Source organism: Schistocerca americana, chromosome 5 (assembly GCF_021461395.2).
Source record: "Schistocerca americana isolate TAMUIC-IGC-003095 chromosome 5, iqSchAmer2.1, whole genome shotgun sequence".
In the NCBI taxonomy this organism is placed as follows: domain Eukaryota; kingdom Metazoa; phylum Arthropoda; class Insecta; order Orthoptera; family Acrididae; genus Schistocerca; species Schistocerca americana.
In genome coordinates, this window is record NC_060123.1 from 300,113,870 (window position 1) to 300,128,504 (window position 14,635).

The 14,635-nt window shown below is 45.7% G+C and overlaps 1 protein-coding gene across 5 annotated transcripts in view; it reads right to left on the reverse strand.

Annotated features, from left to right (window-relative positions):
* Positions 1 to 14,635, reverse strand: part of LOC124615778 (S phase cyclin A-associated protein in the endoplasmic reticulum) — a 590,398-nt gene that overhangs the window by 300,419 nt on the left and 275,344 nt on the right. The gene's annotated exons all lie outside the window — the stretch shown is intronic.

Sequence of the window (14,635 nt, forward strand, 5' to 3'; positions counted from 1 at the left end):
GGATAATGCAATGTGTTACACAGCTCGCCGGCCGAAGTGGCCGCGCGGTTAAAGGCGCTGCAGTCTGGAACCGCAAGACCGCTACGGTCGCAGGTTCGAATCCTGCCTCGGGCATGGATGTTTGTGATGTCCTTAGGTTAGTTAGGTTTAACTAGTTCTAAGTTCTAGGGGACTAATGACCTCAGCAGTTGAGTCCCATAGTGCTCAGAGCCATTTGAACCATTTTTTTTACACAGCTCGCAGTGTACGAGTATGGTTCGAAGTGCTCCAGGATGTGTTTGCGGTACATCCCTGGCCACCAAACTCCTCGGATTTAACCCAATCGAGAATCTGTATAGCCATCTCAATCGGGCAGTGTGCACCATGGATCCACAACAGAGAAATCTAGCGTAGCTGGTCAGGGCACTACAGTTAGCATAGCTCCACATCCCTGTCGGCATCTTCCAGAACCTTATTGTGTGGTATCGCATATGAATACCATAGCCCCCAGTGTTCTACAGTTGGTAACGGAATGGCAAGTTCATGTCTGACACCGACAGCAGTTGTGCGGGATCTGGCGGACCCAATGGTGTGTGCCCGCTGAGCCACATCTCCAGTGGTTCTGTACTACGAGCGCCCTCTGCTGCAAAATATAAACCGCTCAGTCCACTTGCCCTAGGAGCCATTTTGTTGGGGGTGGCTACGCAGACACCGCCTAGGCATGGCACCAACTTCATCGTTCGTGCTTCAGTACAGTCTCTTCCTGATCGCATTATTTGTCATGTGTCTTCGTTCGCTTGGTAAAATACAAGTTAAGTAAATTTTCTGTGTACTGTGTTGTCTCATTCGCTAATCATATCTGCCTCTGTTCAGCTTTCCTACGGCGACAGTAGCCGCACCACTCTGCAGCCCACCTCTTCATATAATTGTGTACAAAGTCGTACAGAACACACTGATTCTCTTCATGCACGTCTCGCGCTGGAAAAGATGGTGATTCAGCCTTTTGACAGGTAAAGTAAAAATGTCGTGTGACTAGGGACCCCTGTCGGGTAGACCGTTCTTTCGATTTGACGCCACTTGGGCGACTTGCGCGTCATTGGGAAAGAAATTATGATGATTAGGACAACACAAGACCCAGTCCCTGAGCGGAGAAAATCTCCGACCCAGCCGGGAATCGAACTCAGGCCCTTAGGAATGACATTCTGTCGCACTGCGTTTGGTCTGGGTGGAAGTCACAAGACATCCGTTCAAGTTGACCGTTGGTTCCTTGACTCAGCTTCCCCCCCCCCCCCCCCCTTACAGAGAGCACGCAGCCCTCTGACCGAACACGCTGAGCTACCGTGCCGGCAACCACTCAGCTACCAGGGGCGGACTTTTGACAGGTAGTCACATTAATGTGACTGGAGAGTGAATTACATATTTATCCATTAGAACTACCCTTTTAAAACTAAGCTCCACCGAACATTATAGAAAAGAAACTAATGACAGTAACTAAGAACTTGTAACAATAAAAACTGTGAGAAAGAGAGCAGAAAGAAGAACAAAAATGAAAAATAAAAATGTTTTGCGCTATTACATAAGTATATCGAGGAGACAAGTACAATCCAGGTTTTCTTTAAATAATGTTAAGTAACTGCAGTGGCTCGAATAGACCCTTTTCAGACTATACTTAAAAGCGTTGTGGATCCAAAAGCAATTCGTCAGTGTACTGGCGTATTTCGAAAATTTTGAGGTAGGTGAGGTACTGAAGCAGTCTCCCTTTCATATTCAACTTCGAAGACAACTCGGCTTTGGAAACGAAAAAAGGCTGACGGTCTACTGAGCAATTTTTCTTCCTCCATTCGCACTCCTCCGCGGAACGTCGCATCATTGGTCTTTTTCGACTGTCTGAGGGAAGATTGAAGCCATTTCACTCAAGATGTGAAATCTGTTTATTACGCTCTCTCTCTCTCTCTCTCTCTCTCTCTCTCTCTCTCTCTCTCTCCGCGCCTTGGATTTCAGACCGGCCCTAACGGTGCAGTCGCGCCTCGTGGAAGGCGCAGAAAAACCGCTGCAGCCGCTAACTCTTGTGTGAAGCAAGCGGAAAGGCAGGGAGGCAGGCAGGCAAGCAAGCAAGCAATCTGAGCAAAGCAGGGCAGCGCGGCGCGCTGCGGTGCGGTGCGGTTCGGCTGTGCGCGCCGCGCTCGCGGCCCACCTCGAGAGCTGTGCAAACGTTTTAAGGCGCCCGGCCGCCATGCCGTGCCAGTGAAAGGAGGATCAACAAGCGGCGGACGCCCGCGCCGCAGCGACTGAGGCCGCCTCGCGACGGCAGCCGGCGGCGCGGCTGTGCCCGGATCGCGTTACCGGCCGACAGACGCGGCCGCCCGTGTTGTCAAATACGCGCCAGAGGCCGCCCAGGTATGTCCAGGGAACACACGCGCGCACCAGCCTGACACGCTCCGCTCGGCTTCACTTTGCTTAGCGTCTGCCGGTAGCGCTGTTTGGCCGCCGCAGTTCTTGGACCTTATATGTCGCTGCCAGCGCACACCCAGTACCTCCACAGCAGTCGTCTGCTGGCCTAGTCTTTTATCAGTTGTCTAAGTGGTTTGATGCGTTCCGCCGAATTCCTCTCCTGTTCCTACCGTATCATTTCATTTCAGAGCAGCACTGGTACCCAACGCCATCAGTTATACTTACAAGGGAACCTTCCCATCGCACCCCTCTCAGATTTAGTTATAAGTTGGCACAGTGGATAGGCCTTGAAAAACTGAACACAGATCAATCGAGAAAACAGGAAGAAGTTGTGTGCAACTATGAAAAAAATAAGCAAAATATACAAACTGAGAAATCCATGCGCAAGATAGGCAACAACAAGGCTAGTACGAGCTCGGGAGCGCCGTGGTTCCGTGGTTAGCGTGAGCAGCTGCGGAATGAGAGGTCCTTGGTTCAAGTCTTCCCTCGGGTGAAAAGTTTAATTTTTTATTTTCAGAGAATTGTTTTCTGTCCGTCAGTCCGTCCGAAGCGATAACTTTTTTGGGAGTGATTATCACATGCACAAGAAAACCTAAATCGGGCAAGGTAGAAGAATCTTTTTACCCATTCGCCAAGTGTACAAGTTAGGTGGGTCGACAACATATTCCTGTCATGTGACACACATGCCGTCACCAGTGTCGTATAGAATATATCAGACGTGTTTACCTGTTGAGGAATCTGTTGACCTATGACCTTGCGATCAAATGTTTTCGGTTCTCATTGGAGAGGCACGTCCTTTCGTCTACTAATCGCACGGTTTTGCGGCGCGGTCGCAAAACACAGACACTAAACTTATTACAGTGAACAGAGACGATAATGAACGAACGGACAGATCATGACTTTGCGAAAATAAACAAAGTAAACTTTTCACTCCAGGGAAGACTTGAACCAAGGACCTCTCGTTCCGCAGCTGCTCACGCTAACCACGGGACTACGGCGCTTCTGAGCTCACACTCTCCTTGATGTTGCTTATCTTGCGCATGGACTACTCAGTTTGTATATTTTGCTTATTTTTTTCATAGTTCCACACAATTTCTTCCTGTTTTCTCGATTGATCTGTGTTCAGTTTTTCAGGCCTATCCACTGCGCCAACTTATAACTAAATCTGAGGGGGGTGTGATGGGGAGGTTCCCTTGTTAGAAGAGCCAAAGAAACTGGTACACCAGCCTAATATCGTGTAGGGCCGCCGTGAGCACGCTGAAGTGCTAAAATACGACGTAGTTTGGACTCGAATAATGTCTGAAGTAGTGCTGGAAGGAACTGACATCATGAATCCTGCAGGGCTGTCCATAAATATGTAAGACTACGAGGGGTAACTCCCCCCATGAACGATGTCCCTTGCCTTTGGTGGGGAGGCTTGCGTGCCTCAGCGATAATATCGTAGGTGCAACCACAACGGAGGTGTAGCTGTTGAAATGCCAGGCTAACATGTGGTTCCTGAAGAGGGGCAGCAGCCTTTTCAGTAGTTGCAGGGACAACAGTCTGGATGATTGACTGATCTGGTGTTGTAACATTAACCAAAACGACATTGCTGTGATAGTACTGCGAACAGCTGAAAGCAAGGGGAAATTACAGCCGTAATTTTTCCCGAGGACATGCATCTTCTATTCCAGAGGGAAAATAGTCCCCCATTCGGATCTCCGGGCGGGGACTACTCAGGAGAACGTCGTGATCAGGAGAAACAAAACTGACACTCGTCAGGTCCCTTAATCGGGCAGGTAAGTTAGAAAATTTAAAAAGGGAAATGGATAGGTTAAAGTTAGATATAGTGGCGATTTGTGAAGTTCGGTGGCAGGAGGAACAAGATTTCTGGTCAGGTGAATACAGGGTTATAAATACAAAATCAAACAGGGGTAATGCAGGAGTAGGTTTAATCATGAATAAAAAAATAGGAGCGCGGGTAAGCTACTACGAACAGCATAGTGAACGCATTATTGTAGCCAAGATAGAGACGACGCCCACGCCTACCACAGTATTACAAGTTTATATGCTAACCAGCACCGCGGACGACGAACAGATTGAGGAAATGTATGATGAGATAAAAGAAATTATTCAGACAGTGAAGGGAGACGAAAATTTAATAGTCTGGGGGACTGGAATTCCATAGTAGGAAAAGGAAGAGAAGGAAAAGTAGTAGGTGAATGTGGAATGCGGCTAAGGAATGAAAGAGGAAGCCACCTGGTAGAATTCTGCACAGAGCATAACTTAATCATAGCTAACACTTGGTTTAAAAATAATGAAAGAAGGCTGTATACGTGGAAGAGGCCTGGACACATTGGAAGGGTTTAGATATATTATATAATGGTAAGACTGATATTTAGGAACAAGGTTTTAAATTTTAAGACATTTCCATTGGCAGATGTGGATTCTGACCACAATCTATTGGTTATAAAATGTAGATTAAAACTGAAGAAACTGCAAAAAAGGTGGGAATATAAGGAGATCGGGCCTGGATAAACTGAAAGAACCGGAGATTGTAGACAGTTTCAGAGAGAGCATTTGGGAACGACTGACAAGAACAGGGGAAATAAGTACAGTAGAAGAAGAGTCTGTAGATTTGAGAGATGAAATAGTGAAGGCAGCAGGGGATCAAGTAGGTAAAGAGACGAGGGCTAGTAGAAATCCTTGGGTAATAGAACAGATATTGAATTTAACTGATGAAAGGAGAAAATATAAAAATCCAGTAAATGAAGCAGGTAAAAACGAACACAAACGACTCAAAAATGAGATCCACAAGAGGTGCAAAATGGCTAAGCAGGGATGGCTAGAGGACAAATGTAATGATTTAGAGGCATGTATCACTAGGGGTAAGATAGATCCTGCCTACAGGAAAATTAAAGAGACCTTTGGAGAAAAGAGAAGCACCTGTATATGGAAAACCAGTTCTAAGCAAAGAAGGGAAAGCAGAAAGGTGGAAGGAGTATATAGAGGGTCTATACAAGGGCGATGTACTTAAGGGCAATATTATGGAAATGGAAGAGGACGTAGGTGAAGATGAAATGGGAGACATGATACTGCGTGAAGAATTTGAGAGAGCACTGAAAGATCTAAGCCAAAACAAGGCCCCAGGAGTGGATAACATTCCTTTAGAACTACTGATAGCCTTAGGAGAGCCAGCCCTGATAAAACGCTACCTTCTGGTGAGCAAGATGTATGAGACAGGCGAAACACCCTCAGACTTGAAGAAGACTATAATAATTCCAGTACTAAAGAAAGCAGCTGTTGAAAGGTGTGAAAATTACCGAACTATCAGTTTAATAAGTCACGGCTGCAAAATACTGACACGAATTCATTACAGACGAATGGAAAAACTGGAAGAAGCAGCCCTTGGGGAAGCTCAGTTTGGATACCGTAGAAATGTTGGAACACGTGAGGCAATACTGACCCTACGACTTACCTTAGAAGATAGATTTAGAAAAGGCAAACAAACGTTTCTAGCATTTGTAGACTTAAAGAAACCTTTTGACAATGTTGGGTGGAATACTCTCTTTCAAATTCTGAAGGTGGCAGGGGTCAAATACAGGAAGTGAAGGGCTATTTACAATTTGTACAGAAACCAGATGGCAGTTATAAGAGTCGAGGAGCATGAAAGGGAAACAGTGGTTGGGAAAGGAGTGAGACAGCGTTGTAGCCTATCCCCGATGTTATTCAATCTATACATAGAGCAAGCAGTAAAGGAAACATAAGAAAAATTTGGAGTAGGAATTAAAATCCATGGAGAAGAAATAAAAACTTTGAGCTTCGCTGATGACATTGCAATTCTGTCAGAGACAGCAAAGGACCCGGAAGAGCAGTTGAATGGAATGGACAGTGTCTTGAAATGAGGCTATAAGATTAATATCAACTACAGCAAAACGAGGATAACTGAATGTAGTCTAACTAAATCAGGTGATACTGAGGGAATTAGATTAGGAAATGAGACACTTAAAGTAGTAAAGGAGTTTTACTATTTGGCGAGCAAAGTAACTGATGATGGTCGAAGTTGGGAGGATATAAAATGCAGACTGCCAATGGCTAGGTAAGCGTTTATGAAAAGAGAAATTTGTTAACATCGAGTATAGATTTAAGTGTCAGGAAGTCTTTTCTCAATGTACACTCCTGGAAATGGAAAAAAGAACACATTGACACCGGTGTGTCAGACCCACCATACTTGCTCCGGACACTGCGAGAGGGCTGTACAAGCAATGATCACACGCACGGCACAGCGGACACACCAGGAACCGCGGTGTTGGCCGTCGAATGGCTCTAGCTGCGCAGCATTTGTGCACCGCCGCCGTCAGTGTCAGCCAGTTTGCCGTGGCATACGGAGCTCCATCGCAGTCTTTAACACTGGTAGCATGCCGCGACAGCGTGGACGTGAACCGTATGTGCAGTTGACGGACTTTGAGCGAGGGCGTATAGTGGGCATGCGGGAGGCCGGGTGGACGTACCACCGAATTGCTCAACACGTGGGGCGTGAGGTCTCCACAGTATATCGATGTTGTCGCCAGTGGTCGGCGGAAGGTGCACGTGCCCGTCGACCTGGGACCGGACCGCAGCGACGCACGGATGCACGCCAAGACCGTAGGATCCTACGCAGTGCCGTAGGGGACCGCACCGCCACTTCCCAGCAAATTAGGGACACTGTTGCTCCTGGGGTATCGGCGAGGACCATTCGCAACCGTCTCCATGAAGCTGGGCTACGGTCCCGCACACCGTTAGGCCGTCTTCCGCTCACGCCCCAACATCGTGCAGCCCGCCTCCAGTGGTGTCGCGACAGGCGTGAATGGAGGGACGAATGGAGACGTGTCGTCTTCAGCGATGAGAGTCGCTTCTGCCTTGGTGCCAATGATGGTCGTATGCGTGTTTGGCGCCGTGCAGGTGAGCGCCACAATCAGGACTGCATACGACCGAGGCACACAGGGCCAACACCCGGCATCATGGTGTGGGGAGCGATCTCCTACACTGGCCGTACACCACTGGTGATCGTCGAGGGGACACTGAATAGTGCACGGTACATCCAAACCGTCATCGAACCCATCGTTCTACCATTCCTAGACCGGCAAGGGAGCTTGCTGTTCCAACAGGACAATGCACGTCCGCATGTATCCCGTGCCACCCAACGTGCTCTAGAAGGTGTAAGTCAACTACCCTGGCCAGCAAGATCTCCGGATCTGTCCCCCATTGAGCATGTTTGGGACTGGATGAAGCGTCGTCTCACGTGGTCTGCACGTCCAGCACGAACGCTGGTCCAACTGAGGCGCCAGGTGGAAATGGCATGGCAAGCCGTTCCACAGGACTACATCCAGCATCTCTACGATCGTCTCCATGGGAGAATAGCAGCCTGCATTGCTGCGAAAGGTGGATATACACTGTACTAGTGCCGACATTGTGCATGCTCTGTTGCCTGTGTCTATGTGCCTGTGGTTCTGTCAGTGTGATCATGTGATGTATCTGACCCCAGGAATGTGTCAATAAAGTTTCCCCTTCCTGGGACAATGAATTCACGGTGTTCTTATTTCAATTTCCAGGAGTGTATTTGTATGGAGTGTAGCCATATATGGATGTGAAACGTAGACGATAAATAGTTTAGACAACAAGAGAATAGAAGCTTTCGAAATGTGGAGCTATAAAAGAACGTTGAAGCTTAGATGGGTAATCATGTAACTATTGAGGAGGTACTGAACAGAATTGGGAAGAAGTGGAATTTGTGGAACAATTTGTCTAGAAGAAGGGATTGGTTGGTACGACATGTTCCGAGGCATCAAGGGATCACCAATCTAGTATTGGAGGGCAGCGTGGAGGGTAAAAACCGTAGAGGGAGACCAAGAGATGAATACACTAAGCAGATTCAGAAGTATGTCGGATGCAGAAATTACTTGGAAATGAAGAAGCTTGAACAGGATAGAGTAGCATGGAGAGCTCCACCAAACCAGTCTCTGGACTGAAGACCACAACAACAACAACGAGCGGTGGAGATCTCTTCTGAAGAACACGTTGGAAGGCATCCCAGATATGCTCCATAATGTTCATATCTAGGGAGTTAGTGGCCAGTGGAAGTGTTTAAACTCAAAAATGTGTTCCTGTAGGCACTCTGTAGCAATTCTGGACGTGTGGGGTGTCCCGTTGTCCTGCTGTAACTGCTCCAATTCGTCGGAATGCATAGTGGACATGAATGGATGCAGGTGATCAGACACGATCTGTCAGAGTCGTATCTCGATTTATCACGCGTCCCATAGCACTCCAAACGCACACACCCCACACTATTACAGAGCCTCCACCAGCTTGAACAATCCCCTGCTCACATTCAGGAGGCAAGGATTCAAGAGGTTGTCTCCATATCCGTACACGTCCATCTACAACTTGAAACGAGACTCATCCCACCACTCAATATGTTTCCAGTCATCAACAGTCCTATGTCGATGTCGATGGGCTCAGGCGAGGGGTAAAGCTTTATGTCGTGCAATCACCAAGGGTACACGAGTGGGCCTTTGCCTCCGAAAGCCCATATCGATGATGTTTCGTTGAATGATTGGCTCGCTGACACTTGATGGCGCAGCACTGAAGTACGCACCAATTTGTGGAAGGGTTGCACTTCTGTCACGTTAAACGCTTCTCTTCCGTCGTCGTTGGTCTCGTTCTTGCAGGATCTTTCTCCGGCCGCAGCGATATCGGACATTTGATGTTTTACCAGATTACTGATATTCAAGGTACGCCGTACGGGAAAATCCCCACTTCGTCGCTACCTCGGAGACTCTGTTTCCCATCGCCGACTATAACACCACGTTCAAACTCACATAAGTCTTAATAACCTGCCATTGTAGCAGCAGTAACCGATCTAACAACTGCGCCAGACACTTGTTTTCTTATATACGCATTGCCGACCGCAGCGCTGTATTCTGCCTGGTTACAAACTTCTCTCTGTATTTGAATACGAGTGCCTATACCAGTTTCTTTGGCGCGTAAAAACGGATGAAGACCTGCTTGCTAGGTTCCAAGCTGCCTGTATCCTGGTACAAGAGACATCAGAGATCTTTGAGAGAGTGCGGCAGAACTTCATGCGCCGATGCTATACCTGCATTCAGACTGGCGGTTGTCACTTTGAACAATTACTATTAGCTACGTGGTTGTTTGCGCTATATGCTGTGTATGTCTTTAACATAATATACATTTACGGCCATTGGGTCCCACCTCAATGTAATTCGTTGTGGACCCACTATCACCTGTTTCAATTTGACCCAAAAGGTTTAAAACACCCTGTATTCCGATCTCTGGCTTCCCCTACAGTTCTGCTCTCTACAGCTCCCTCAACTACTACAGTAGTTATTTCCTAACATCTTACCGCATACCGTACCATCTTGTCCGTTCTTTTTCCCAATCTTTTCCACACGTTCCTCTCCTCGCTGAATCTGCACAGAACCATCTCAGTTCTTATCAGTCGTCCTACTTTTCACCGTCATCCTATAGCACGTATATAAAACGCCTCGATTATCTTCTCTTCCAGTTTTCCCCCGTCTATGGTTCAAATGGCTCTAAGCACTATGGGACTTAACCTGAGGTCATCAGTCACATAGACTTAGAACTACTTAAACCTAACTAACCTAAGGACATCACACACATCCATGCCCGAGGCAGGATTCGAACCTGCGACCGTAGCAGCAGCGCGGTTCTGAACTGAAGCGCCTAGAAGCGCTCGGTCACAGCGGCCGGCTCCGTCTAAGATTCACAAAATACAATGCTATGTTCCATACGTGCACTCTAAAAAATTTCTTCCTGCAAATGAGGCTAGTTTCTGACACTAGATGACTATTCTGGCCAGGAATGCGCTCTTTGCATGTGCTAATCTGCTTCTTATGTCGTCCTTGCTTCGTCTGATATGTGTTACTTTACTTCCTAAATATCGAAATTCCTTCATTTTTTCTACTTCGTAAGCCTCAATTTTTATGGTAGGTTTTCGTAAATCTCATTTCTGATACTCTTTATTAGTTTCGTCTCTCGGTTTACTCTTCATTCTATTTAACGTATCACGTGGTTCTTCCTCAGTTGCACTGATGACAGCAATGTAAACTGCACATCTTATCACTGATAGCCTTTCACCTTGAATTTTCGACACGCAAGTCGACGAAGTGGCGTCAAATCGAGAGACTTGCACCAGGCGTACGGTCTACCCGACGGGAGTCCCTCGTCACAGGACATTTCCATTTTTACCTTGAATTTTATTTCCACTCTCGCACCTTTCTTTTATTTCCGCCATTGATTCTTGATACAGAAATTGAACAGTAGAAGCGAAAGTCTGCATCCCTGTCTTACGCCACTTTTAATTCGAATGCTTCATTCTTGGTATTTCATCACTTGTGTTCCCTCGTGGTTTTTGTACACACTGCATACTACCCGTCTCTCTCGATAGGCCTAGCTTACTCTATTTTCCCGAAAATTTCTAGAACTTGCACTATTTTACATTGTCGAACGCTTTCTTAAATCGACAAATCCTATGATGGTGTGTTTATTATGCTTAAGTCTTGCTTGTCATAATCATTTACAACCTGTGCACTGTAAACTTTGACAGAGATTTTGGAAGACTTGCAATCGAACTAGGCGGATGGGAGGTATAACATTCCTTCGGAATTTCGAAAATCATTGGAGGAAGGGTCAAACAAACAATTTTTCAAGTTAGTACGCATAATCCGTGAGACTGTCGAAAGAAACTGGTCCACACAAAAGTAGAAATGGCAGTTAAATGCGAGGTCGATCGTACAATCAGCTTGACAGGTTCGTGCATCCAATCTGCAGATCAGAATTATATAAAAGAAATTATAAAGAAAATTGCGAGTCGGTTACATTATGGGCAGTTTACCCATACGAAAGTTGAAACCACCAACCAGAGGGGCAGTCCTAACTTTAAGCTTAAAAGCAATAATTAAGTTCCAAGTCAAAACACTTCCATATGCTCTGCTGAATGCTGACCAATAAAAAGCGTTCGACAACTTAACGTGGTGCATGACGTTTGAAATCCTCTGAATAATAGATGTACGCCATTGGAAGAGACAGTTAATACATGAAACCTACAGAAACCAAGAGGGAATCATAAGATTGGAATAAGAAAAGAGAAGTGCCCTAATTAAGGCAGAGTACACTCTTTCTCCCCTATTATTCAACCTTGTACATCAAAGAGACAAATTAGGAAATGCCACTAAAAGTCAGGGTGAAAGATTATCAATTATATCTGCTTCTGTGAAAGCTATGTAAATTTAAAGGACCCATCGCATGGAGTGAACAGTTCATTAAGCATAGAATATGGAGTCAAAACAAATCAAAGAAAAGCGTCAAGAATTTAGGGGTAGCAAAAATGATAAGAGACAAATTCAATGAAATTGGGAACCACGTAGTAGACGAAGTGGAGGAATTCTTTTATCTAGGAAGCAAAATAGTACATGACGGACAAAGCAAGGAGGACATAAGAAGCATATTAGCACAGGTAGAGTGAGCATTCCTCACAACATTAATTGTACTAGTATAAATATACGTCTCAGTTTGAGAGCAATTTCGGAAAAGATACGACTGCAATAGCACTGCTTGGAAGTGAATCATGGACTGTGGGTAGGGGGGGGGGGGGATGTAAATCGAAGAGTTTGAGATATGGTGGTACAAAAGGATGCTGAAAATCTAACTAGATGACGGGACAGCAAGAAAAGATAGGTTTTGAGAAATCAGGGAATAACTTGCACAGTACTACAGGGAGGCATAAAGCGTAAAATTTTACATGAAGACTGAGATACAGTTTGAACAATAAATAATTGAGGACTTTGGAACAGGTGCCACACTGAGATGAAGAGATTAGCGCAGGAGAGAAACATCGTGGCTAGCCGCATCAAACCATCCAGAGGATTTGGAAAAGCATATTATTTACTATTTTCAATCTAGCACAGACAGACTTTCAAAGCAATAAATTATACAGTCCGTATTCTCATTCTGACTGGTTCTGCAACCAGTAATCATGACATCTGAGGTCACCTATGATGAGGTCACGACTCTTCCTGTCAGATACACGGATGCCAGACGTTTTGGGTGGAGTTCCCGTGGTAGATGCAGTCACTGACGCATCGACAGGGATATCGCCCTTTGTAATTCTTTCCAAACTTGCTAATCCGGGCTGAGATCAGAGCGTTGGAGTGGTCAGTCAAGGTGAGTTCCATTTTATAACACCAATACGTTGCTATTTTACTTTATACACAGAAACACTCTAGGCTGAATATGAAATGGATTTGCAAACTGCAGCTGTAAAACATACACATAACAGTTAACTATCACCTGACGGGTTTCGGCAGTTGCAGTTCGAGGTGAAAAACCAGAGGATCAGAAGATGGATGGAATATTTGGGTCTCCTTCTCTTCGACAACGAGGTGACCTGAAACTGAGCTGAAGCACGGATTCGGGAAAGACGGGGAAGGGAATAGCCATGTCCTTTGGAATATAGCCATCTCAGCACTCAGCTTAATCAATTTAGGGATATCACAGAAAACCTAAATTATGATGGCCGCACGGGCATTTGAACTACCGTCCTCCCGGATACGAGTCCAGTGTCTCACCATTGCGCCACCTCCCTCGCACGGTGAGCAAAGACTAATGTTTCACACCGCTGCACTGGCAACAAGCATATACTTGGTGTACGTGCTGGAAACAACTCTCAGTGAATGGTACGCTTATATTCTCTCTCTCTCTCTCTCTCTCTCTCTCTCTCTCTCTCTCTCTCTCTCTCTGGCTGTCTCTCTTTCGCCAAACTGTTGTGGAGGGAATTACAAACTCAAATGGTTCAAATGGCTCTAAGCACTATGGGACTTCACATCTGAGGTCATCAGTCCCCTAGACTTAGAACTACTTAAACCTAACTAACCTAAGGACATCACACACATCCACACACGAGGCAGGATTCGAACCTGCGACCGTAGCAGCAGCGCGGTTCCGGACTGAAGCGCCCAGAACTGCTCGGCCACAGCGGCGGACAATTACAGACTCAACCAACCACCCAGCTCTCAGTGTACGTGTTTTACGAACGCTTTACCTACTTCTGCACCTACTAGAGACTCGTGGCACAGGATGAGTGACAAGAAGAAAGCGAGCTCTATTTGAAAGACGGGTTGCAAACTTTGCTAAATCTAATGATTAAAATCATTATGGTATATCTTTCAAGAACAGATTCGCAAGAGTCTTCGTTGGTGAAATCTAGGGATTCGTCTAAAGTCTGCTGAGATTCGATGAAAGAAGTTAAACTAATCAAAAGATTTAACCACTACTTAAAAACGAGCTTTCCATGCTCTGGGAATTAAAATACTAAACATCAACCAATCATTGCATAGTATAATTATTGTAAGTGTATATTATACACACAAAATTCATGGTGCCATTAGGATGTTGCATACCAATCAATTTGCTCATTTAATTATGACCATCCCCCAAAACACTTGAACTTGCTACTGGTCTATTCAATGTTGCAATTTCTGGATAACAGAATATTACTCTCGCATGCTTAAGGAATGCTCATGAAGTAACACCAGTGAAGTGACTCCAGTGCAAAGTCAATAGTCTCCGAATAATATCTGTCTTTTTCCACTGATGTCCTGCAGGTATGGCACGACATGAACGACACATAGAAGTTTGACACTCGCAGAGATCAGATTATTCAACAACAACGAACGGATGCAAACAAGCAGAAACCACAGGCCTTGTAAATGCCCATTTATTTATTTCTAAATGACTCAGCTCTCCCATTACACGTGCTTAAATTGTTTAAATAGCCAAGTACTAATTTTCACGACTTGGCCCCTGACCAAAAGGTGATATTTCAAGAACTATGCCACAATAATAACTGCACATACAATGTGTTTCAATCTGGCAGGTGAACTGATAGCGACAGACCACACGAAACATTGGTACTTATTAGTTTTCTACATTACCACCGTGCTTGTCCTAACATTCGTTACATCCGATTCACCAATACATCGGACCTCTCTGCAGAACAAAACTTCTAGTCTACATAGCACGTCATGACGCCGTGTTGAACATACATACCTCGTGTGAGTCACCTTCCACCTCAGTTCTTCAGTGGTGGAAGAAATGAAGGTTACCAGTGGTGTAAGAGAATGGTTGGGTGGCGTCGGTTCGTCTTCGC